The 26,256-nt window shown below is 44.3% G+C and overlaps 1 protein-coding gene and 1 pseudogene across 1 annotated transcript in view; one reads left to right on the forward strand and one right to left on the reverse strand.

Moving 5' to 3' along the window:
• CRADD (CASP2 and RIPK1 domain containing adaptor with death domain) overlaps window positions 1-26,256 on the forward strand; it is a 194,115-nt gene that overhangs the window by 138,506 nt on the left and 29,353 nt on the right. The gene's annotated exons all lie outside the window — the stretch shown is intronic.
• LOC128047878 (chromobox protein homolog 3-like) lies at window positions 10,438-10,987 on the reverse strand (annotated as a pseudogene).

Below are 26,256 nucleotides of genomic sequence, written 5' to 3' on the forward strand. Positions count from 1 at the left end.
GGCAGGAAACTGTATCTTGTCTGTGTTTTGTGATTCCCTGGAAACGTCTGCTGAATAAATGTCTTGGGAGACGTAAGTTAAGGTATACTAGAAGTGTTTTCATTCCCTCTTCACCCTAGAGTGAAGGGTAAGTGAAGAGGTGTGGTGAGAAATAAGATTGATGAAGTAAAATAAGAGCTATGTCAGTCATTGTTCTAAGCATTTTATACATATTCATTCATTCCTTATAACAATCCTATGAGATGGCAGTTATCATCCTTCCCCATTGCATAGGGCTGGAAACGGAGACACAGAGAGGTCAAGTGACTTGCTCAAGGTCACACAGCTAGTAGGTAGTGGTTGGGATCTGAACTCCACAGCCTGGCCTCAGAACCATTATTCTTTCTCTCTAAGGTTGGAAGAGACTGCGAGAGCTCAGGTCCCCAGCATGAGCTAGCCACCAGGTCACAGCTGTTGCTATCACTCTACTATTACTAAAGAGCTGAACTGAACCGCGTGGCTGACTCCTTGTGCAAACCCTTCCCCTACTTAACACTGGGATAGTGAGGACATGTGAGGCCTAGGACAGCAAGCTGAGGAATGCTGAGGAACTGCTCTCTGTGGTCCTGGGAATGACAGCCAGCAGCCCACCTGGGGTCTTGTAATCTGGGTGTGTAACCACAGGTGCCCAGCCCTCTGCCAGCCTGCAGAAGAGAAGGGGACTCCAGGAGCAGAGTTCTGAGAGCGTAGGTGGGGCCAGGGCCAGGGATGCAGAGGGGCGTGTGCTCCCACCTGTCTGTGGTTTGGTTTCCTTATCTTAAAATGAACAACTTGGAACTGTATTATTCTTTCTCAGCTTGAGGTTTGAGGACCCAGGGAATCCAAAAGTTCTATATGAACTAGTTATTTTTATTTCAGTTCTGTTCAGTTGCTCAGTGGTGTCTGACTCTTTGCGACCCCATGAATCGCAGCACGCCAGGCCTCCCTGTTCATCACCATCTCCTGGAGTTCACTCAGACTCACGTCCATCGAGTCCGTGATGCCACCCAAGCCTCTCATCCTCTGTTGTCCCTTTCTCCTCCTGCCCTGAATCTTTTCCCAGCATCAGGGTCTTTTCCAGTGAGTCAGCTCTTTGCATCAGGTGGCCAAAGTATTGGAGTTTCAGCTTCAGCATCAGTCCCTCCAGTGAACACTCAGGCCTGGTCTCCTTTAGGATGGACTAAAAGATTGTGCTGTGTGCTCAGTTACGTCCAGCTCTTTGCGACCCCAAGGACCGTAGCCCACCAGGCTCCTCTGTCCATGGGATTTCCCAGGCAAGAAGACTGGAGTGGGTTGCCATTTCCTCCTCTAAGGAGGATCTTCCTGACCCAGGGATCAAAACCTCATCTCTTGGGTCTCCTGCATTGGCAGGCAGATTCTTTACCACTAGGGCCACCTGGGAAGCCAAATTTAACTGTATTTGGGATCATCTCCTAAGGGACTCCTGCCTCTTGATTTCAGTTTCTTAAGTTGGGTTTGTGATGCTGACTGTGCGGGGTGTGTAAAGCAGCCAGATTCAGGCTTTTTGAAATTTTTTACATCTTAACCCAGCACACACATCCATGTGCACATAACCACAACAAAACATTTCCTAAAGTATCCTTTACCCTTTTACAAAGGAAGTACCCATTGTTCCTCTCCCTTCCCCAGCTAGTCACGACCTACAGTCTTCAGTTAGAAAGACCGGGGGATTCAACAGCAAGCGTGTCCAGGCTGCTGTTTTTTTTTTTTTTTTTAAGTGGAAAATTTCCACTGAAAGATGTTTACTAGAATAAATCTTCAGTTCTTAACTGATTTCAGAGATTTCAGTAACTTAAGAAACTGAGTCATTGACTTGAGGTTATGAGAACAAAGCTGAGGTATGAAGTAATGACTGTTTTGTTCTTGATCACTGAGGAAAATACACAGGCAGTTAATCTGTTTATGTCTGTGAATCAGAATTACAGTCGATTCTTGAACTGTGCAGGTCCACGGATGCGCGGATTCTTTTCAATAAATACGTAATGTACATCACGTATTTATTGGTTGTGGTTGATCGAATCTGCAGATGTGGAACCACTGATGGGAAAACCAGATGCAGAGGGGCGAGGGCTAACTATTCAGTTATATGCAGATTTTCGACTGCTTGGAAATCGGGGCTCTTAATCCCCCACCTTGTTCAAGAGTCAACTGTACTCACCCCCCCAAAAAAAAACTAAATCAGAATTTGTTTGCTGTACGAACAGAGTTTTGTAGCAGAGATTAGTAAACTGTTACATCAAAACAACCGGGGCCCCAGCACCCAGTGCTTTGTGAGGAGATGTAGTGCATGGATGGATCCTATCTCTGCATATACCAGCTTACCTCAAGTCAAGAGCACAAAGTATGGTCACCAGTGGATAGTGGTTTTTTTTTCCTGTTGAACTTGATTTTTTCATGTTATTTATTTTGGAATACATTGTTAAGGTAGATGTCTCATTTATCTTTTACATTTTTTCACATTTGGGTAATTTTATTCTTGTGGTGGTGGTGAATATGGTCTTCCATTTTCTATAAACTAGTAGCTGGATCTAGAGGTTTGATTAAACTCAGGCTAAATAGTTCAGGCAGGGACTCTTCATTGCTGGTGCTGTGGGTTCTCAAATATATCTTGTCAGAGGGGATGCATAATGCTAGGCAGTCTTGTTGGTCATGCAGGGAGGAGGCCCACCTCTCCAACCTGTTCTCCTGCCCAGTGCCATTTGTGAGCAAGAGAAGAAATAGCTACTATATTTGCACCTACCTTAACTGATGCTGGGAGGGATTGAGGGCAGGAGGAGAAGGGGACGACAGAGGATGAGATGGCTGGATGGCATCACCGACTCTATGGACATGAGTATGAGTGAACTCCAGGAGTTGGTGATGGACTTGGAGGCCTGGCGTGCTGCAATTCATGGGGTCACAAAGAGTCGGATATGACTGAGCCATTGAACTGGACTGAACTGAACGAGTATGGGGGCTTCCCTGGTGGCTCAGACGCCTACAATGCGGAAGACCTGGGTTCGATCCCTGGGTCGGGAATTTCCCCTGGAGAAGGAAATGGCACCCCACTCCAGTACTCTTACCTGGAAAATCCCATGGATGGAGGAGCCTGGTAGGCTACAGTCCATGGGGTTGCAAAGAGTCGGACACGACTGAGCGATTTCACTTCACTCCACTTCACTTAACAAGTATGGGGCTTCTCGGGTAGCATAGTGGTAAAGAATCTGCCTGCCAATGCAGGAGACATAAGTTTGATTCCTGGGTCAGGAAGATCCCCTGGAGGAGGGCATGGCAACCCCCTCCAGTATTCTTGCCTGGAAAATTCCATGGACAGAGGATCCTGGTGGGCTACAGTCCATGGGTTTGCAAACAGTCAGACACACATAACAAATACACTTTCCCTTAAAGTCATTCCACATCTACCTTTTGGCATGAAGCATCTAAAACCATCCAAAAACTGAAAGTGCCTGCCTTGCCAATAAGCTGTTAGCAAGTCTTAACTCAGGAGATCTGTCTCTCCTGGCATTCTGAGAAGCAGAAGTCTCAGATTACTTCCAGCTGAAGTGGAAAATAAACCAAACAAAATAGAAACTCATCTGTGGTAGGCCAAAAGATGACCCTATCACCCCCGAAGTTGTACACGTCTTAATCTCCAGGACCTGGGAATATGTTACCTTATATGGCAAAGAGACTCTTTAGATGTGATTAAGGGTACTGATTTTGAGATGAAGAGATTATCCTGGATTATCTAGATGGATCCATCCTAATCACATGAAGAAGAAAAGGAAGGCAGAAGAGTGGGTCAGAGAGATGTGACATGAGGATTTGGCCCACTTTGAAGATGAGGGGAAGGGGCCATGAGCCAAAGATTTCAGAATGTCTTTAGAAGCCGGAGAAGGCAAGGAAGCAGAATCCTTCCCAGTGCTTCCAAAAAGGAACACAGCCCTGCTGATGCTTTGATTTGAGCTCGGTGAGATCCACGTCAGACTTCTGCCCTACGTAGCTGCAAGATTAAATTGCTAGGTTTGTAGTCAGTTGCTGTGGTAGCAACAGAAGACTGATAATACCATTTCACAAGAAACAAACTTTTATCTGTCTGTCTCTGTGTAGCACGTACATTTAAAGGTCTTTAGTGCCTAGTATCGATCCCTGGAAGCTTGGGTGCTTGCTTAACTGCATTTTCACAAGATTGACGTTAATGAACATGTTCCTGGGCAGCTGAAATATATCCAGGCTGTTAAAATGATGCCAGACAGTCAAGGGCAAATGTAAATATTTAGTCTTCACAGGTATTATTGCAAACATCTCCATATTGGAATTGCAGAGCCAGGTGTAGACCAGAAACATCTGAGAGGAACTTTTCGGTGTTCAGCCCATGTCTGGCAAGCGCTGACATAGCCAGACCATGTGAGATCTGGCTGGAACTAAGGAAGTCCCCGTGGCTCTGGAGAACAATGAAATGTGGCCCTGGATGTCTGCTGGAATCATGGGGCATTCATCAGGATGAGCTGCTGAATGTTGTGGTCAGGCCCTTGGGCAAGCCACACAATTGAGATTCTGTTTCCTTCTAAATCATTGCCCCCCCTCCACCTGCTGTTGAAATGTGGCTAGCTGCTTCATCTCTCTGTTAGGGTGTCACCCTTCTAATTCACACCAAGCAAAACAGTTGGAAAATAAAACCTCATGGCCAGGAAGAGGGGAGGAGGAGGGGAGTAAACACATAACTAGAACCGAAAGCTGAAAGATTAATAGATTCAGATCGCATCTTAGTTTGTCCCTAGACCCTGTCTTTGACCTTGCACTGATTTCCCTGATCCTTAACTTCCCAGAACTCTAAAAGGTGCTTATTAAGCACCTGTCACACAAAGGTGGTGAGAGCTAATAAGTGGTAGTTATGGATGATGAGTTAGCCAAATGTAATGACTGTTGCTTTTAAGGTTTCCCAGAATATATATTCAAGTTACTTTTTTTTACTTTACAATATTGTATTGGTTTTGCCATACATCAACATGAATCCACCACAGGTGTACACATGTTCCCAATCCTGAACCCCCCTCCCACTTCCCTCCCCATACCATCCCTCTGGGTCATCCCAGTGCACCAGCCCCACGCATCCTGTAACCTGCATCGAACCTGGACTGGTTCGATAATTCGTTTCTTATATGATACTGTACATGTTTCAATGCCATTCTCCCAAATCATCCCACCCACTCCCTCTCCCACAGAGTCCAAAAGACTGTTCTATACATCTGCGTCTCTTCTGCTGTCTCACATACTGGGTTATCATTACCATCTTTCTAAATTCCATATATATGCGTTAGTATACTGTATTGGTGTTTTTCTTTCTGGCTTACTTCACTCTGTATAATCAGCTCCAGTTTCATCTACCTCATTAGAATTTTGTTTTAAGGACCATGATGAGTTCAATAAGTCATTTCTGAGTAAGGTACCAGTTATCTTTATGTCCTAAATATTCTTAAAGCTATAGTAATTTCCTTGCTATAGCTGTAATTCATTTCCTCTGGTGGTTTTGAAACTAATTAGATGTCCTCGACCCACTGATGAGCTACTTCTGCTTCTCTTCTGCTCTCTCACCCCTTCACACCTTACCTGTTCTTGCTGAGAAATGCTGTGAATATAAAGCATACAGTAATTGCTTTATTTTAGTGTTTTGATGTGCAGTGTTTATAAAAGATCAGGGTAAGACTTTTGGGTTGCTAAACACTTTCACCATAGAGACCAGATTATTTTTCAAATAGTGGTGAGTGACTGAAGATAGTCATCTGGCACTCTCTCCCATCCTAAATGAAATGTAAAATAAATATTTTGTTTAAGTGCTGGGAGTCAGGGAAAGGTGCTGTCTATGTGTCTAAAACCAGAAGGAGTTTTTTTACTAGAGGTAGTCTTGCTTATTCTGGAAAATTCATTTTCAACTCAACTTCACAAAACAGAAGCATTGTCTTGAGAGAAGTAAATGTAGGTCCATGGTGTTCGAACTTTTTGCTGGATGCCTCATAAAAGGAATTTTTTTAAAAACCATGTACTTCCTTGCATTTTTAACTTGGCATCTAAATGTTTTCATCATTTTTTTAAATAGGAGATAGAAAACATTACGCATTTCATAAGTGGAAGGAAGGTGAACATTGAGCTTGTATGAAATTAATTGTTGTTAGACGTGATTTGGCAAAATATGTTATAATGACCTCACTGAATACCATGTTACATCTGTAAAGAAATCAATTAGAAACAAAACTTATGTGTAGACCTTGTTTGGAGAAGGCAATGGCACCCCACTCCAGTACTCTTGCCTGGAAAATCCCATGAACGGAGGAGCCTGGTAGGCTGCAGTCCATGGGGTCGCTGAGAGTTGGACACGGCTCAGTGACTTCACTTTCACTTTTCACTGTCATGCATTGGAGAAGGAAATGGCACCCCACTCCAGTGTTCTTGCCTGGAGAATCCCAGGGACGGCGGAGCCTGATGGGCTGCCATCTATGGGGTCGCACAGAGTCGGACACGACTGAAGCGACTTAGCAGCAGCTGCAGCAGACCTTGTTCAGAAGATCTGAGGAAATCTAGAGGTTTCAGGTTTTTTTTTTTAATTGCAGTTAATTTAAAAATAATCCACATCAGTAATTTGTTACCTTTCTGAATTCAGAACTTCCTAGCCTGTCCAAGCTCACCTTTTCAGACCTGTTTACAGGACAGGGGGAGGCAGAAAAGCCCATGGCCTCCCTAGACCAATAGTTGGAGTCATGTAGGGAGGCACACCTTAGGAAGATTGGAGATATTTGAACAGTATGACTCTCCCCACCCCGCCACCCCCCCCACCCCCCCCACCCCCCACCCCCCCCCAGCCCCCCGCGTAGAGTAGGAGAAAGAGTGTTGCTTATGCTGGAGATCTCTCAGGCAGTTTTAGAAAAAAAAGTGCAGGTGCAAGTTGAGGGTATAGCAATTCACTTTGTAAAACTGTGCCTTAGAAGGTCCATTTGAAGACTTTGAAAACTGCTGGCATAGAAACTTCTGGGAGAGATCGTGGCCCTGATGGATACCTTGCAGCCTCATCTGTTTTTGTTTTGTTTGTATCTTTTTTTTTTTTTTAGATTCCACATAAACATGATATAGCACGATATTTGTCTTTCTCTGTCTGACTTACCTCATTTAGTATGATAATCTCTAGGTCCATCCACGTTGCTGCAAATGGCAAAATTTCATTTTCTTTTTATGATTGGTTAAGAGTTGGACTGTGAAGAAAGCTGAGCGCCTAAGAATTGATGCTTTTGAACTGTGGTGTTGGAGAAGACTCTTGAGAGTCCCTTGGACTGCAAGGAGATCCAACCAGTCCGTTCTGAAGGAGATCGGCCCTGGGATTTCTTTGGAAGGACTGATGCTAAAGCTGAAGCTCCAGTACTTTGGCCACCTCACGCGAAGAGTTGACTCATTGGAAAAGACTCTGATGCGGGGAGGGATTGGGGGCAGGAGGAGGAGGGGACGACAGAGGATGAGATGGCTGGATGGCATCACGGACTCAATGGACGTGAGTCTGAGTGAACTCCAGGAGCTGGTGATGGACAGGGAGGCCTGGCGTGCTGCGATTCATGGGGTTGCAAAGAGTCGGACACGACTGAGTGACTGAACTGAACTGAATATTCCATTGTATGTTTGTACCTTCCCTGGTAGCTCAGCTGGTAGAGAATACACCTGCAATCCAAGAGACCCCAGTTCGATTCCTGGGTCTGGAAGATCCCCTGGAGAAGGGAACGGCTACCCACTCCAGTACTCTGGCCTGGAGAATTCCATGGACTAGAGAGTCCGTGGGTTCGCAGAGTCGGACACGACTGAGCGACTTTCACTTTCACTTAATGTATATATGTACACACATGTATGTGTATACAGCGCATCTTCCTTATTCACACGTATGTTGATGGGCACTTAGGTTGCTTCCGTGTCTCGGCTCTTGTAAATATTGCTGCTGTGAACATTGGGGTGCATGTATCTTTCGGAATTAGACTTGGACCATGTGCTGACTCTACCTGTAGTCTGTTAAGGACTCTCCATACTGTTCTCCATAGTGGCTGCACCAATTTCCATTCCCACCAACAGTGTTAAGTTTCTCCACATCCTCTCCGGCATTTGTTACTTGTAGACTCGATGGTGGCTGCATTTTCTAACTGTAGAAAAATGCTTATCACTTAACAGAATCAGCCCTCCAGGAAAATGCACCATGTTTATCCTGTTGCCTTGCATACTGCTTGTGCCCCAGGAAGTGGTTCTGCCTCAGTTGAAGGAACATGGATCTACTGGAAAGCACACTGGGTCAGGGATGGAGATATTTGAGCACTTAATCCCATCTTTGCATAAATTAGCTATGTGATCTTGGGGAAGTCATTTAAAGCAGGCCATTTCCAGTTTCCTTTATCTTAATTGGAGGGATGTGAGCAATCAGACTAGATAATCAGAGTCCCTTCCTTCTGTCATTGTGTAATGACAGAATCTGGAAAGCCAGAGCCCTCACTCTGCAGGGCTTGAGTGGTTGCATTTTAAACTGTAAGGTCTAGTTTGTACAACTTACTGCCCTTATCTCTTTACCACTTCATAGTTTTCATTGTTGAATAAATAAATAATGAGCGAGCATCTCGGCGTAGCTGGTTTTCACATTCCTTCTCCCCTTTCCTATCTAGAGAGTAATATGAATTAAATCCATAGTCCTCCCTTGGCAAATAAAGACGTGGGCACAAAATTTCCATGAATTTAGCCTGCTTTTATATCCAACAGTCTCATCTCTTTTACTCAACTTGTGTCCTCCCTGACTGAAATCTTGCCATTACTACAAGTGGCAGCCAAAGAAATATTCTGCCAACAGATGAAAAGTTATATACGTTCTTAATAATTTTTATTTTTATTTTTTTAGAAGAATATAAAACTATTTATCGACCACTGTTCACCAGTATTTACAATAAAGTAAACAATATACAGTTGAATAACATTCTGATTACTACAAAGTTATTGTTTTTCTTGGCTTCTGCTGAACTAGTAACCCAAAATACTGAGAAAATTGAGCCTTCATGTAAGGAATGGATTGGAGTCAAGTCTGAAAAAACATGCAGGTCAAGCGTAGATTAGAAAAGTTTGTTCACTCATTTATTCCTATAGATCGTAAATTGCCAATATTTTAAAACTATCTGATTAGGTTTCCATGAACAAATCTGAGACATCCCACGCCTTCCCAAAATATAGCACAGAGACTTCAATTTCTTGTAAAACAATGGTTCACCAAAAAGTACCATCGAGTGTCCATTTAACTAAGTTTTGCTTTGCTATATTAAAACATACCAGAATTTTTCTACATTTTTCATTTGGTTGGGGAGGTTGTTGATAGTGATAAAAATTCTCTTTCAAGGGTTTCTGCATATAAAACTGCATTTATATGCAGATATGGATGCAGATTCTGATAGGGATGCTTTAAAAAATTACCCAATTTAAACTGCTTAAGTTGTCTAATTAATTACGAAATTATTTAATTTGAAAGGTTAAGACTTAAATTTTAATCTAAGTTGAAGTTATTTCTTACGTTGCTCAAAATGATATAATTCCAGAATATGGGCTTTTCCATGGTTATGAAAGGCTATTGTTTAAATATATTTACCAAAACAGAAACCACAACAAAAAATTAACTCCCAAACTATTTACATATGTCTTTTATGTATATACATACAAAAAACTTAGAATGGTCCTCAAGCATATATGAGTTAAATGCAAATTCTAAATTCTTACTGAGTAATGACTATGGAGATCTCCTGCAACATTTAGAAGAACTGTTCTCTAATGCTGAGGAAATAATATACCATGGTATCAAATTCTTTCCTGCTGAAGGAAGAAACTATAGAAAGCTTTTATTTGTTCAAAGTAACCAGTGCTATAGATGGGGGAAAAAAAAATGTAACTTCCCCAATACTACTACAAGACAAACATCAAACCTGATTTTCATTAGAATGTAGTTGTTTCTTCACACTAAGAAATCAAACAGAGAGGGCAATGGCAACCCACTCCAGCACTCTTGCCTGGAAAATCCCATGGATGGAGGAGCCTGGTAGGCTGCGGTCCATGGGATCGCTAAGAGTCAGACACGACTGAGAGACTTCACTTTCACTTTTCACTTTCATGCATTGGAGAAGGAAATGGCAACCCACTTCAGTGTTCTTGCCTGGAGAATCCCAGGGACGGGGGAGCCTGGTGGCTGCCGTCTGTGGGGTCACACAGAGTCAGACATGACTGAAGCAACTTAGCAGCAGCAGCAGCAGCAGCAGCAGCAGCAGCAGGAAATCAAAAAACCAAGACCCACATTTTATATATGTGTGTGTGTGTGTATATATATATATATATATATATATATATATATATATATGGCAATGCAAACAATTATTGAGACTCATCTTCTGGACCAGAATGCCAGGTTAGTCTCTCTTCATAAAAAGCAATTACAATTTGAGGACACTTCATATTTGCCTCTTTTGCCAGCACCAAGTCCGCCTCATCAGAATCTTTCCATTTCATGAGGAACATTAATTCTCCAGTGCTGTCTGTGGCACCTATTATTCATTCTGGATCAAGACCTCTGGCAAAACCTCTTGGTTTATCAGCAGCATCTCTTCTTCTTTGATTTGCTGTCATCAGATTCACTGTCAGACAAAGATTTTCTTTTTGTTCCATCTTTTTCTTTACCAGCTTTTTTAGAATTAAGAAATGCTTCAGTTAACTCTGGACAATGTAAATTTTCTTCAGGTTCCCAAGTATTGTCTGCATCTGTAAACCCCTTCCACTTCAGGAAATACTCCGCCTTCCCGTTCGCTACACAGCGGTCCAGTACTTTTTCTACCACAAATTCTTCAGATTCTGCCTCTTCAACTTTTTTACTCTTTCCATTTTGTTTCTTTCCCATTTTTTGCAATGTAGTTTTATTGGAGGCCATTTTTTATTGCACACTTGAAGAGCTATTATTCACCGCCTCTGAGCTGCTCTGGGTCCCGGGTCTGTGGCATTTCCTTAATAAAATTTTAAAGAGATGACCATTAGCAGAGGGTGGTGCTTCTAGGCTCATCCAAATTACTCTGTAAAGCATACTCCCTAAATTAACCAGATTGCATTAATATTATCCATGAGAGCAAGCATCACTCTTCTTCTTAAGCTGTTTCTCCAAGCTGTACCAAATTGTGCTACCTCTAGAAGCAGGACATTCTGTGCCCTGTTTGAAGGCTGGTGTGACTGATGTAGTTGGAATTGCTGAAAGGAGGAGAGGGGAAGAGAAAGAATTGATACTCTTTAGGGAATTTCACTAGGCTCTTTGCAGTATCAGTATGGCTGATATGTGTGTTATTGTGTGAAAAGTATTATCCTCCACCTTCTAGATGGTGGGATGGTCTCCATATCATGCTTCAAGGTCACACTAAGTAAGTAAGCCTAATAGTGAAGACAGGCTGACTGTGGTCCCTACTTTCCCCAGCCATCCCTGCCTGTCACTCCCCCCCCAACACCTACACTGTACATTGTGATGGTCAGTTACCTGAGGTGCTGGTGTACCTGGATTTCTGCCCTGCTTAAAAATTAGGAATGCCTCAGGAGTGCAATGCAAAACTCCCTTGTCTTGAGGTGAAAAAATAAAAACATTTTAAAGTCACTAAATCCCTTAGTTAACTTATAGGTATATTGGAAGGACAGATGCTGAAGCTCCAATACTTTGGCCACCTGATGTGAAGGGCCGACTCATTAGAAAAGCCCCTGATGCTGGGAAAGATTGAAGGCAAAAGGAGAAGGAGGAGGCAGAGGATGAGATGGTTAGATAGCATCACCAACTCGATGGACATGATTTTAAACAAACTCTGGGAGATAGTGAAGGATGGGGGAGCCTGGTGTGTTGCAGTCCTTGAGACTGCAGAGTCAGACACGACTGAGTGACTGAACAAGAACAGCATGAGTCTATGATGGTCATCTTAAATTGTTTCTGGAAAAAAAAAACTTACAAGTGGCAGCACATGGCTTTTCCTCCAGCCTTCCATCCCAAAGCAGCTGGTATTCTCGATCTTTGAAAGAAGCCCTGAAATCAGAAACCTGATGCTGAGGCATTTGGTTAGTATTTGTATTACTGAAAGTGTGTGTGTATTTTTTAATGGAGTGTTGCTGCTGCTGCTGCTGCTGCTAAGTTGCTTCAGTCGTGTCCGACTCTGTGCGACCCCACAGATGGCAGCCCATCAGGCTCCCCCGTCCCTGGGATTCTCCAGGCAAGAACATTGCAGTGGGTTGCCATTTCCTTCTCCAGTGCATGAAAGTGAAAAGTGAAAGGGAAGTCGCTCAGTAACTGTCCAACTCTTTGTGACCCCATGGACTACGGCCTACCAGGCTCCTCCGTCCGTGGGATTTTCCAGGCAAGAGTACTGGAGTGGGTTGCCATTGCCTTCTCTAAATGGAGTGTTACTACAGAGTTTAATGTCTTTGCCTTCAACTGGAGCTGTATTGTATTGAGATATTGAGGTGGGGCTACTTCTAATACCTGCCCTGTGCCTGTTCACAGGGCCTGTAATCCCTCCCCGGAGCTGTGGCAGAGGAGGAGGAGAGAATGATTCTAGGGGGAAAAGTTATAAGGCTTGTGCAACAGGATATTTTCCTGGTGTCTTGTTTTAGACTCAAGACGGGAACGTTAACTCACAGAGTAAAGATTGGCAACATAGTCTCACACCATTAAAGGACCCTGATTTGGCTGAGTGTTTGGTTCCCTTGGTACAGTATAGTGCAAGATCACTACCTTTAAAGCCAGACCAACCCAAACTTGAATTCTGGCATCAGCCATTACTCTTTTGCATGACTTTGGACAAATTATGTAATCTCTTGGAATCTCAGTTTTCTCATCTGACAGCTATAACATACATACACTGAGGGGTGGCTGAAAGGTTAAGAAATGAGAAAGCGAAGTAGAATAGCACTTTGCAAGACACTTTGGCAATTTCTTAAAATGATAAACATAATCTTACCACATGATCCACAAGTCCTGCTCTGAGGTTCTGCCTAAATAGTTGAAAACTTATGTCCCCACAAAAAGCTACACACAAATGTTGATAGTAGCTTTATTCATAAATGCCAAAATTGGAAGCAACCAAGATGCCCTTTCGTAATTGAATGGATAAACAAACCGGTACATCCATGTGATGGAATATCGTTCAGCAATAAAACGGATTGAACTATCAAGTCATGAAAAGACTTGGAGGAACTTTAAATGCTTATTACTCAGGGGAGGAAGGTGGTCTGAAAAAGATCCATACTGTATGATTCTATTAATATATGACATACTGGAAAAGGTAAAACTTTGGAGACGATTAAAAGATTGCTGGTTGCCTGGAGTTTGGGCTGAGGGGCTGAGGAATGAATGCATGAAACACAGCGGATTTTCAAAACAGTGAAACTATCTTGTGTGAGGTAATGGTGCACACATGGCATATATGTTTATCAAAGCCCTTCGGATGTACAATACAGAGTGTGAACCCTAGTGTAAACTTTTTTTTTTTAAGATCAAACAAGACAGTGTATGTAAATTGGCTAACCTACTAATTAGCGTCTGTTAAACTCTAATAAATGATAGATTTTATTTATAATTTTTATTTTTACTCTAATTTCTAATAATGTCATTTAGACATAGTTTCTGTTTGTGTTAGATGTGTCAGTTTTAATTAAAAGTGGTATTTAAAATCTAGCTGTTTACCAAATGAGAATTAATTGTCCTTTATAACCATTTTCTCTTCTGCTGTCTGTTGTGTGCAAAGTGGATAACTTGTTTACCGGTCCAAGGAAAGCAACCTCTGGCTCAGACTCGAGTTTTACTTCAGTCTGTGATTTACAGTTGGTGTAAAATTTGTAACTGGAGTTGGTTAATTATAATGCAATTGCAGTACAAGGCATCTTGAGTTGATTTTTGTCGTATCCTGTATTGTTATGTAAAATGCTAACTTTAATCAGGAATTGTTTCAATGCAATCTCCTTACTTGTCCTGAATGCAGTTTCTCTTCTTTTGTCTAAGTTTTTTGTATGGTTCACATTAGTGTGGGAAGAATAGTAGGCAGGAAATATAAATTTAAGCATGTTAAATCATGCTTAATGATTTAAACATGACACATGTTAAATCATAAAAGAATTACATCACAAAGCATTAAAATGGTGCATAGAGAACTTTGCCAACGTCTGATAGAGTTGTGGGGATTATATAATTAAGAAAGAACAAACACCTATTCTATAACTGGAGATCAAGTGTCAAAGTCCCTTTCCTTTTTTCACTGGATGCTAGGAATCTAACCTTGCAAAAATGTCCCGAGTGGCCAAGTCCCACAGAACTTGAATCCAGCGAGATACTGCAGAAGTTGTCAAGCAATGCAGTAGTCTTTGGGCTTTTACAGAGCAGTAACAATTAAATGTGACTTTTATCTCCTTATGCACTTTTCTGTGCCTAAATGTAGTATCTCCTCCTGCATTCACGTTGTCCACCCCATTAGGGAAATCAAAAAGACCAGTATCGTTGGTTTCGTCTCATCCCTATTACTATTTTAGGTTGAGGTCTCTGGTTTACCTGCTGGGGTCTGTATGACATTGTCTCAAAGCCAAAGGGGCCTCAGTGATGCAGATGCCAGGAACAAGGGGGACTTGCTGGCATGGTGTGTGCTTCTCTTGGGTTCTGTGGATATTGGGGAACCACTGGCCTGAGGAAGAGGATGGAGCTGAGCTAGGGAAGGGGGAAGAATGAGCTTAGAGCTCCCCAGGAAAGGGGAAGAATATATGCTTGGGAAAAAAAAGCTGTTTTTTGGGGTATCTGAGGGCAGGTTGGAATCTAGGGCAAGCCGGAAGCACCTTTTACCCAACTTGCTGAGGGTGTTGCGAAAAAAAAAGTTGATCTGGAGCCAGAGGATATTGCCTGCAGACCAAATGCTGAAATTGAGGGGCATGGACATGGAGGGGGAAGCAGGGGCAATAGCCAAGGTGATTGTCAGGGCCTGCTGCTCAGGCAGGGTTTCGCCTCTGCCTGCCGATTCTCTGGTGGGGCAATCCCAGCCACAAAGTACAGACCAGACTTTGGTGCTGGCTGTAGGCATATTGTTTTCCCATAGCTGCTGTGGTTCAGACAGGATCTGGTGTCTTGTCATGAATAGATTGTTCCCACTGAGCACAAACACTCTTCTGTGAGCAGGGCCAGCAGATCTTCTGAGGAACTAGATGGTGTCTCCATTCCAAGATGAGCAGTTAGGGGGTCGGGGGAGATGGAGAAAAGCCAACTTTACCTTCTGTTTGTGTAAGTTTTGAATGAACTGGGTAGAATCCACATTCCTCCCCCTCCACAAAGTAAGTGAGGTTCTAGTGGGGTTACCCAGCAGGACTGCAGTTTGACTGCAGTTTAACCTGTTTGAAGGATCTGAGGGAGAGATTTAATCTACCCACATCGTGAATCCTAGAATCACATGTAAGCAGCAATGAAAGAGAACACTGCCGTGGGAGACAAGAGTGTTGCAACCCGTGCGATTTCTACTGTGGTGTCCTAGAAACTTTTAAGAACGCAGAGGAAACAAGCCTGCAACACGGGCCTGGCAGCCTGGAGGCCTGGCCTGTCCAGCCCAGCCTGCCTCAGAGTCTCTGGGCTGCTTTTGTCCAGTGGGAATGCGGGCAAAAATGTCTCAGAAGACAAGTCTTTCTAACAGATTGAAACGTGACTGAACCAGCAGTGATCAGCAACATAAGTGTGAAACCTCAGTTCCTGATTCCCTTTGTTCTGTCGTAGCATACATATGCAACTGTCTTGAAAATAGACCATCTTTTCAAAACTTTACTATGTCTATTATCTGTGCTCTCACATCTTATTCAAATTATGCCCGTAATTAAAAAGTTCTGCCCATCAGGGATTCTCGTCTGTGGTTGGCATCACGCCCTGGGGTGCTTTTAGCATCCTGTGGGAGTGTGTTTATTTTTTATTTTATTTACGTGGCTGCATCAGGTCTTGGTTGCAGCAGCAAGATTTTTGTTGCAGTGCACGGGCTTCTCTCTAGTGGCACCCAGGCTTAGTTGTCCCCTGGCACATGGGATCTTAAGTTCCCCAACCAGGGATTGAATCCATGCCCCTGCATTGGAAGGTGGATGCTTAACCATTGGACCACCAGGGAGTCCGTGGGAGTGTTGTCAGATGCCACAGTGCTCAGGGGTGGGATGCTAGTGATATCTGATGGCCAGGGGCAGAGCTGCTCTGTGATACTCTGGACAGTTCTGCAGAGAGGAGAATGGTCCCACAACCCTCATGACTTCCATATGTTCTGCCAGGTTTTCAAAGAATCCAACTTTGTTTTACTCATTAATGTATAGCAGTTTTCATGTTTAAAGATATACACGGGATTCTCCAGGAATATATATAAGCAGAGGTAAGATTGTACTCTGTTTTACTCAGAGCTTTACAGAGTTATTCACTATTTCAGAAAAATCATCTCGCCATTAGCAAACTCTGAAGATGTTTGAGTCACCAGCACAACACGCCTGTACCATCTGCACTGTCGCATCCATGGTGCTTCTGTAGGTGTGTGAACCTGAAGCTTCACTGCGCTTTAGAGCAGTCATGTGGAGTATTCATATATTGAAATACGTATTATTTTATAGAAGTTATGCTATTTTCATCTCTCCTTTGTATTGCAGTTTGCACGTTAATTTTAAAATGTGTATAGGTAGGTTACATTATTTTATATCAGATTAGCAAAGAACAGAATTGTACAATGTTGGATTGTAAAAATTGGATTGTAACTGATTGAATTGAAAACCACTAGACCAGAGAGTTCTAAAGTCCCTTTTTGCTTTAAAATTCTGCTCACCTATCAGATTACTTAGTCTGATGCCTTCCTTTTTGCAGGTGGGTAAACTGGAGCCCTCTAAGTCTTTCATGCATTGCATTCAGCCAATTTCTATTGACTACCTCCTCGAGGTGTGGATACACAGTGGACAAAAATCTGATCCCTGTCTTCAAGCAGTGTTCAGCTTGGCAGCCAAGATGAGATTATGCCAAGAAATAAAAAATAGAAAACCCCAGGTCTGGTTAGTAGCTCAGCTGTATCTAGAACCCACCATTGCTTTGAAGACTGGTTCATTTTTTATGCGTGGTACTCCCTGGGCCTGAGGTGGGGCCTGGATTCTGAGGCTAGAAATGTTTCTGTCTGTGATCATTGGAGAAGGGTAGACTGGGAGGAATATACCACCAGCCAAAAGAAAACGATTTTAGTTTATTCTCTCCTTTTCCCCCGCAGAATAACAGAAGCCTAGGAGTGACTCCAGTACTCTTGCCTGGGAAATCCCATGGACGGAGGAGCCTGGTAGTCTGCAGTCCATGGGGTCGCTAAGAGTCGGACACGACTGAGCGACTTCACTTTCATGCATTGGAGAAGGAAATGGCAACCCACTTCAGTGTTCTTGCCTGGAGAATCCGAGGGAGGGCGGAGCCTGGTGGGCTGCCGTCTCTGGGGTCGCACAGAGTCAGACACGACTGAAGCGACTTAGCAGCAGCGGCGGCAGCAGCAGCAGGAGTGGCTAGTTAGCTTCCCACTGCTCACTTAGGTGAAGGGTTAGGACGAAGCATGAGGATGGCAGCAGTGAGAGGGCAAAGAGCACAGGAAGCAGATTCCGCAGCTTTACCCTCCGACAGAAATACGATGCAAGCCACAATGTGAACACCTGTGGAATTTACATTTTCTAGTATAAAAGTAAAAGTGTTAGTCATCCATCAAGACGGACTTTTTGCGACCCCATAGACTGTAGCCCACCAGGCTCCTCTGTCCATGGGATTCTCCAGGTAAGAATACTGGAGTGGGTTGCCATTCCCTTCTCCAGGGGATCTTCCCAACCCAAAGATTGAACCCAGGTCTCCTGCATTGCAGGCAGATTCTTTACTGTCTGTTACATTTTGAAAAGTAAAAAGAACATGTGAAATTAGTCTGATTGATGTGTTTAACCCAATATATCCAAAGTACAATGATCATTTCAACCTGAAAGGAATAGCAAACAATTATTAATGAGGTATTTTACACTTGTTTTCCACAGCTAAGTCTTCAAAATCTGGTGTGAGCTTTGTACTTGCAGCATACTTCCATGTGTGTCAGGCTGTTTTTTTAAGTGCTCAGCAGTCACACGTGGCTAGTGACTACCATACTGGATAGCACAACTATATCGGAAAAGGACTTTTTAGCCCTTTTTCTGCCTTCATCCTGTTCTCCTATCTAGGCACTCCATCAGAACCGCTCTGATTATAAGCAGTGACTCCTCATCTAGAGGACACTCCCATCCCTGTGAGATGACAGTGGACAGAGAATGGGGGTACAGGTACCACTACCCGCCCACTCTCTGGACAAGAGTCAAAGGCTCTGAAAATACAGGAGGGTCCCACCAAGTCTTACCTACCCAGTTTAGTGTGCTGGGGTGACAGCTCCAGAAGGGACAACTGCTGATTTGGAATGAGAGATCTGGATTTGGAGCAGTGACCAGGAAATCCGAGGGCTCAGTACAGTAGAACTTTCCAACAGAATTTCACAAATTTACTATTTTTTAAGTTACATCTTTTTCCTTCTCATTCTGTCTTCGTCTGTTCATTTAGCTCCTTTTGGAAATCACATGCATAGGGTGTTGGGCCAGGTGACTTCCCAGGGACCCTCCCTGCCCATGTTACTGTCTCCTCAGGTGGAGGGCAGTCCGTCAGAACCTGGGACCTGGTCCTTCAAGGGACTGCAGCCTCTGACCAGGTCTCCCCAGCAGTGACTCTGAGGTATTTGAAATGTGTTTTCAAAATGGCTGGGAGCCACGTTCATGGGTATGTGGGTGGGGCTAGAGAATGTGGAGCCTGACTGGGCCAAGTGATTTACGTATTGTATATCACTGTGCTGAATCGGCAGGATGATCATTTGAAGTAGGTCCTAGACTTATCCTCATCCTACAAGAGGCAATGGAGGGAGAAAGTGTGGAGTAACTTGCTCTAGGTCCCAGTAGCTATCATCATCCCATTCTTTATGGTTGGCTGGCAGAATTTTCTTTCTTGGCAGGAAGGTGCCAGCCCCTCCTTATTCATTTTTCTTTTTCCATGACCTCTTCTCCTCCACACTGCCTCACCTCTTTACCACAGAGGTGCTTTAGGTAAGATCTCATCATAAAACAATTGAGAGCTTCTAACCCCCTGTCTGTGGGCTTCAGACGGGCATTCCCCTTGATGGCTCAGATTGCCTCTTCAAGAGACTCAGTCTGGGGACATGTGACATTCAGCTTAGATCAGGGATCTATTTTGCCTGTCATCTCGTGGAATCCAGACCAGGGAGCTGCTGCTACCACCTTAGCCTTTCATTGGAAGAAAATCTGCTTCCCAAGACCAGAGGGCGCTGTGTGGCCACTTGGCAGGCCTTGCCCATGGACAGTGCCTTGCCAGGATGGCCCTTCTCCAGGCCTGGTCCTCAGCTTCACAGACCAAGGGATGCCTGGACCAGAGCAGAGCAGTCTGGGAAAGAAGATGGAGAAACTGATTCATGAGAACCGATCTTAGAGACTGGTGGAGAAGTCACAATGCCCATTCATTCATGTGTTGGAAAGGATTCTTCCTAAACAAACACAGATATTCACGTTTGCAGGTTAGCATATTTTTCTCCCTGCAGAAAACCTTGTGTGAGGAGCCAGACTTTTATCAGAAGGTTGTGTTAACACACTTGGAATCAGAACTAGGAGAGCTATTAGGTTATTATTGAAAAAGTAAATATTTGTAGTTGAAGAGAACATGATACAAAAGGCTGCTTAGTGGAAAAGCTCACCTAGGCCTCCCCTGACCCTTGCTCCTTAGCCCCTTCCCCGGAGGCAACCCTTATTAATAATGAACTTCTTCCACCTGTTGGATTGTCTGAGGCCTCCATTTCCTAAGCAGGGAAGTTCCTGCTGTACTGGCCAGGTGCCTTACATCTTCTGGTTAGGCTACCTTCCTGGATCAGCTTTTACTTGACATATTAGTGGGTGGGAGACGGGAGGTACGTGAGCAGTGGGAGTGACAGAGGCAGTTGGGAGGAGAGGTACGCAGGAAGCTGCTGAGTTAAAAAGATCTGCATTCTCTAGAGGGGAGGGCACAGAGGAGGGGTGTGGAGTGAACCGGGAGCTTCCCAGTGACACTGGAAAGGAGTGCTCCCAGGTCCCTGGCAGGGAGCAGATGGTGGGTATTCCCTGACCCTTCCTCGGCCCTGGGGAACAGAATGGGAAGGAAAAACATAGAGCAAGAGATAAAGGGGAACTCTGCCCCAACTGTCTTGAAGGGACAGCACCCGCCCCAGAACAATAGCCCCAAAGAGACAGAGCAAGATCAAAAGCACTGTGAGAGGTGCCCCATCCCCACCGCCCCCTCCCAGCCCCCGAGCAGCCATGCCATTCAAGGCCAGTCATATCTTATGGTGCAAAAAGGCGCCTTCCAGCTTCGACACTGTGACCTGGGGACAGTGCGGGAGAAGGTCTGTAGCAAGAAGGAACAATTAGCCGATTCATTATGTTGACATTTCTAGCCACAAAATAAGGCCTTTCCCCTTAATTAGGGTTGTGACAGATAAAAGCGTATTCCCAGCCGACTTCTGTTATTCACGCGGGCAGGCCCATTATCCCTGCTTGGTCTGGCCCTGTCTGTATATGAGGGCTTGCTCTGTGTGAACGCTCTTGGCAGCTTTGTAAAGGATTCAGAGGGAATAAACACAGGGCCTGCTTCCTGCCCTGCATCCAGAAGAGAAGACACATTCATACATATGGTCTAAGCCAGCAAACCTTGGTGCTTCAAAAGCAGGAAAAGAGCTAATCGGGGGGTGGGAGGGGGTGTCTAAGACCAGTTCATGTGAGGAAAATAAAGCTAATGAGGGATCTAGAAGCCAGTTCAAGTGAGGAGCCAAGGGTGGTTAGAGTGGAAGAATCATCTCCGATCTTCGAAAAGGTGGTGGAATTTAGCGTATGGTGGCTAAAAGCCAGATTATTGTTGTTGTTTAGTTGGTAAGTCATGTCTGACTCTTTTGCAATCCTGTGGACTGTAGCCCCCCAGGCTCCTCTGTCCGTTGGGATTTCCCAGACAAGAATCCTGAGATGGGTTGCCATTCCCTTCTCCAGGGGATCTTCCCCACCCAGGGATCAAACCTGTATCTCCTGCTTGGCAGGTGGAGTCTTTACCGCTGAGCCACCAGGGAAGCCAAAACCCAGATTGCCCAAGTTTAAATTCTGGTTAAGCCACTTTATGACCTGTGTAACCATAGGCAAGTGACGACACCTCTCTGTGCCTCAGTCTCCTCATTTAAGAAAGTGAAGATGATATGATGCCTATCACATAGGGCTCTTGTGAGAACTGAGCAGGTTACAGCATGGTGAGCTCTTGTAACTGCCTGACAAGGTAAGCACTGCAAGTATTTGCCACTATACAGAAGAAGACAGGGCGCAGAAAGTTGGTTGCACCAAAGTAGAATCAGGGATGGAAAATCTACCTTAATCTATAGATCAGCTTATTTTATTGTTAGAGTTACCCAATAAGGGGCTTGGAAAAATAATAAGCAGAGACAGCACTAAAGTCCAAATGGATTTATTCTCCAGTCCAGACCCATTTGAGTTCTGCGTGTCTAGGCATCCTGACATTTCCATTTGGATATCTTCCAGGCGTCTCACATTTAACATGTTCAGACCTCGTCTGGGTCCTGCTTCCACCTGTTTCCACCCTCAGTCTTCTCCATTTCAGTCCTGGCAGTGGCAATACCAGCCACCCGGTCACCCAAGGTAGAAGTTTGACAGTCTGTCATCTTTGACTCCTCTGTCTGCCTCGTCCCCCAAGTCAGTAACCCACAGTTGTCCATTCTGCCTCTTCAGTATCCCTGCTGTCCATCTCCTTTTCTCCTTTGTCACGGCCTCTATTCTAGTCCAAGAAATGACCCCTCCCTTGCAGTAACTCACTAACTGGCCTTTTGCTCTTACCTGTGCCCCGAAGCCAGAAAGCCTTCAGGGCACCTTGGTGTACAGAAGTACGCTGCCCGTATGAAGAGAGGCAGCCCTGGCCAGGCCTTGGGGAGCAGACTGGGGCCAGGTTTCACCCCTCACTTGTCTGCTTGGGCAGCACCCTTGTGCTTCAGCACCTGCTCAACCATGTGCAGTGGCCCTTCCCAAATGATTTTTCCAACAGCAGTTGGAGTGGTTTCATTAAAATGTAAACTGGCCCATGCCATGCTTCTCTGTAACATTACCCCATCCACAGCCCTTCATGGGCTTCCCTGGTGGCTCAGCTGGTAGGGACTCTGCCTGCGGTGCAGGAGACCTGGGTTCGATCCCTGGGTTGGGAAGATCCCCTGGAGAAAGGAAAGGCTACCCACTCCAGTATTCTGGCTTGGAGAATTCCATGGACTGTATAGTCCATGGGGCCTCAGAGAGTCGGACATGGCTGAGTGAATTTCACTTGCACTTGGACAGTCCTTCGTGGCTTTCTGTTGCCCTTGAGCTCTGAATCAGATCCAAGCTCCATCCTATCATTTATAGTGATGTATTAATATCCATCATATTAACGTATTAATAGTATTAATAGCCATTAATCAGGTCGGAGTGCCGAGGCCATAGACTGAACACCTAGGGGCATTCACATTTTATTTGGCTCACACAGCGTTTTAAAAAAATTTTTAAATCAGTTGACACTAATTCAAAATTGAGATTCCACTTAGAATATAGCTTCTCTTGGAAGATGAGAAAATGTGGAGTTGAAGGACCCTCTTCCTCCCAGGGTGACACTTGGCTGGTGCTGAGCAGCAGCTGCTTCCCCAGCTGGGGTGTGGGCACTCTGGTTTCCCCCAGTCCCCGCTGCTCCATAGTTTATACTTTACTTCCTGCATGTTATCTGCTAGGCCCCAGTAAGTGTCTGCCTTTGAAGCCCCTAAGCTAGATCCACCCTTTCACTTTATGGTGAGGAAGCTGAGGCTAGAAAGGTGGCCTTTTAGTCTCAAGGTCTAGTGCTGGATCATGAAATATGCCGTGACTTCTGCCCTGCCTACTAAATCACAACTGCCTCTCAGTTACTGAAGGAAAGGAAACACACCATGCCACCTGGTTAATTATTCTTCCTGCTGTGTTTGCTAGCCAACACGCCCTTCTGTTATCTTGCTTATATCTGTGACCGCATGAAAATTAGAACATTTGATCTAGAGGATTGGGATTTTGTTCTGTGAATATCACCCATTTGGCATGAGAGTCTAGCTAAAATAGGAAAAAAGGAGAAATGGGGGAGGATTGGAAGTGACAGGAAAGATAAAATCTTTTGAGAGGGGGCACAGTCTTCTCCTGGTGGTGTTACAGAAAGGTGGGGGCCTGGCTGGATCACCACCTCTTCAGGGATGTGGAACTTGAGATGCAGATGGCAGTGAGTCAGGGGCAGAAAAAGGACTGAAGAGCGTGTCCTGGGCTCAGTGCCCCATACCACACTGTCACACCCTGAGAATGACCACGCACAGATCCATCACTGCAAAAAAGGGAAGTTTGCAGTTTACCTTGGCAAATAACGACTTTGGCCAATCAAGAGGAATGGGAGTGAAGCACAGCCCCAGAGCCTTGAGTCAGATGAAAATCATCTTCCTGTGTAATTCACTAGAGAAGGCAGCCACATCATGCCATAGGGAAATGAGTCTTGACAACCACCAGTTCCTCCTTGTACCACAGTGACTCAGGGCCATGAAGCTGAGGGGCGAAGACTGCTCCAAGTCATGAATGAGACTCCACCCTCACGGCCACTCCGGGATCCTTCTTCGTAAGCTGTGGAAGGGCAGGCTGCTTCTGAGGAGGGGAAGAAGTGGCAAGATGGGTTCCCAAAGGCAAGCCATGGGAAGGAGTTGGTGTTACATGAATTCCCCTTGGGGGCTGGCTCTCTATCGTAGTTTTCTCTTTTTTGTTTCGCATTGGAGTCTAAAAATGTTTAATGATTCCTATAGTACTCTTAAAAATCTACCTTCAAATGTATCTAAGAACTTTTTCATATATTAACACTCTTATGATTAAGCCCGTGTAATTAGAACGTTTTATCAATACACCGTATGCAAAGTGTTTTCCTTTAGAAATAGAGGTAGAAATCAAATTCTCTCTTTCAAATCTCTGAGCCATTGCTCAACAATGGAAATCAGGCTTATGATTTTATAGATTGTCCTCTCCTTACAACAGCAGACTAATGAACGCAATGATTTAAGCAAGCAAAATGTGCTCATTTGAGAATAGGCTCACATTGCTGATTTCATTTCTAGAATCCCCTGGGCTTTTATGTTTTTCCCCCTGTAAAGAATATACCAAAAGAGTGAGTAATAGATCAGAACTCTCATCATCCCCTTCCCTTAGACAAAAGTAATTTTCAGACTTCAGACTAAGATTACTTCCATTAATGGTGTAGCTCTATTAATCGATTGGGTCAACAGGAATAGAAAGTTTTTCTTCTGTTCCTTTTAGGACTTTGCTGCCACCAAGTTATTTCAGCTAAAGAATGTTCATTTGTTATAACACCTGTCAGTTCAGGCATTTACTTTATTCATCTGAAGTGTGGATCCATCGCTATTCTTGTCTCTTGTCTAACGCGAGGTCTTTTTCCTTGCCTGTGGTTCATGGAAAAGTGGAGAAGTGATTTATGTTGAAAGTGTAGGGAGAGTCTAGAAGTAGGTAATGGAGATGAGTGTGGAGTGGGGAACTGTCAGAGCGGAAAGAAGTCAGGCTGTTGGAATGGAGTGGCCCAGAGAAACTGGGGTCTTGGGGGTGTGTGGGGTGGGGGGCCCAGCATAAAAACCCAGCTGCTGGAGTCTGGGAAATCATCAACAGAGAGCCGGTAGTTGAAGTGTCTTGGGCGCAACCGCTCTTGGCAGTAAAATGCTGAGTTATGGAGAACACAGTGACCCACGCTGACAAAATATGGAAATCGATGGCTTTTCCCCACTGAATGGAAATTTGCTTTTTCCCATATTCCAAAACACTGGCTCCAGTTTGGTGCATGCTGTGTTTTCATTTGTAATAGTCTGCCTTGGCAGTTCCGGAAAACTCTCCCGTGCATCTGTGAGTTTTGATGTGGGCTCTATGGTGGCCTTGCCGTCACCTCTAGCCACCATCATGACACACCCTAGGTCTTGTTTTCAGTGTCTCGGCATACTCTCCAAGGCTTCCAGTAATTGATTGTGCAAAACACAAAACCAAAAGCAGATGGGACATATGTAGATAAGCTGTTTTGTTTCTCATCCCTATAATTTCCTAGGTTTGATAGCACTTCAATTTTCTAACCATAAAAGCTGCTTCTATGCTCTTTGGAACACACATACACGCACACCATGCTGCCAGTAAGTAGGCTAAATGAATTTATATGTGGCTTTCTCTTGTTGTTGTTTTTCTTTCATTCTTTTTTAAAGAAGTACCTTGCTGCTAGAGAAGGAAATTTTAAAAATCGGCTTCAGGTATTTTTGTTAAAGTTCAGTTTACTTAATGGAACTATTATGTTAACACAGAGGAATATTTTAGAGTGACATATCAGAGCTAAAGCTGATTACTAGAGTCCGCATCTTCTGGACTAGGGCAGTGGGGAGGGAAGATTGACTCTTCTGTCCACTGAATGCGACTGACCAACAGGAGGTAAAAGCTGCCACTAGACAGAGTGCAGCATTTTGGGGGGAAGGGTTAAGCACATTAAAGGAGGCATCCCTTTGGACCCATTAAACGCTCATTTTATCTTTTCAATGACATAGACCTTACAGGCATGGATTTACAAGGGCTCTAAGTCCATCATGAAAATAAGTTGTGGTTGTTAGTGTTATTTATTAAAGTGCCTGAGTGCCTGCTCAGTCGCTTCTGTTGTGTCCAAGCCTTTGTGACCCCGTGGACTGTACCCTGCCAGGCTCATGCGTCTGTGGGATTCTCCAGGCAACAATACTGAAGTGGGTTGATATGCCCTCCTCCAAGGGGATCTTCCCAACTCAGGGATTGATCCTACATCTGCATTGTAAGCAGACTTTTTTTTTTTTTTTTTAAGTGCCGAGCCCCTGGGGAAGCCCACCTACCCCCAATTTTCAGTCTGTAAAATGAATAAATTCTTCTCAGCGGACAACCTCTTTGCACATTGGCTCCAGGCTCAGCCATTTAGTAGTGTTTCTGGGTATCTGCACAGGTTGGGAACTATATCGAAGCAGCACAAAATCATTGCCCAGT

This window comes from Budorcas taxicolor, chromosome 5 (assembly GCF_023091745.1).
Source record: "Budorcas taxicolor isolate Tak-1 chromosome 5, Takin1.1, whole genome shotgun sequence".
NCBI classification, from domain to species: Eukaryota; Metazoa; Chordata; class Mammalia; order Artiodactyla; family Bovidae; genus Budorcas; species Budorcas taxicolor.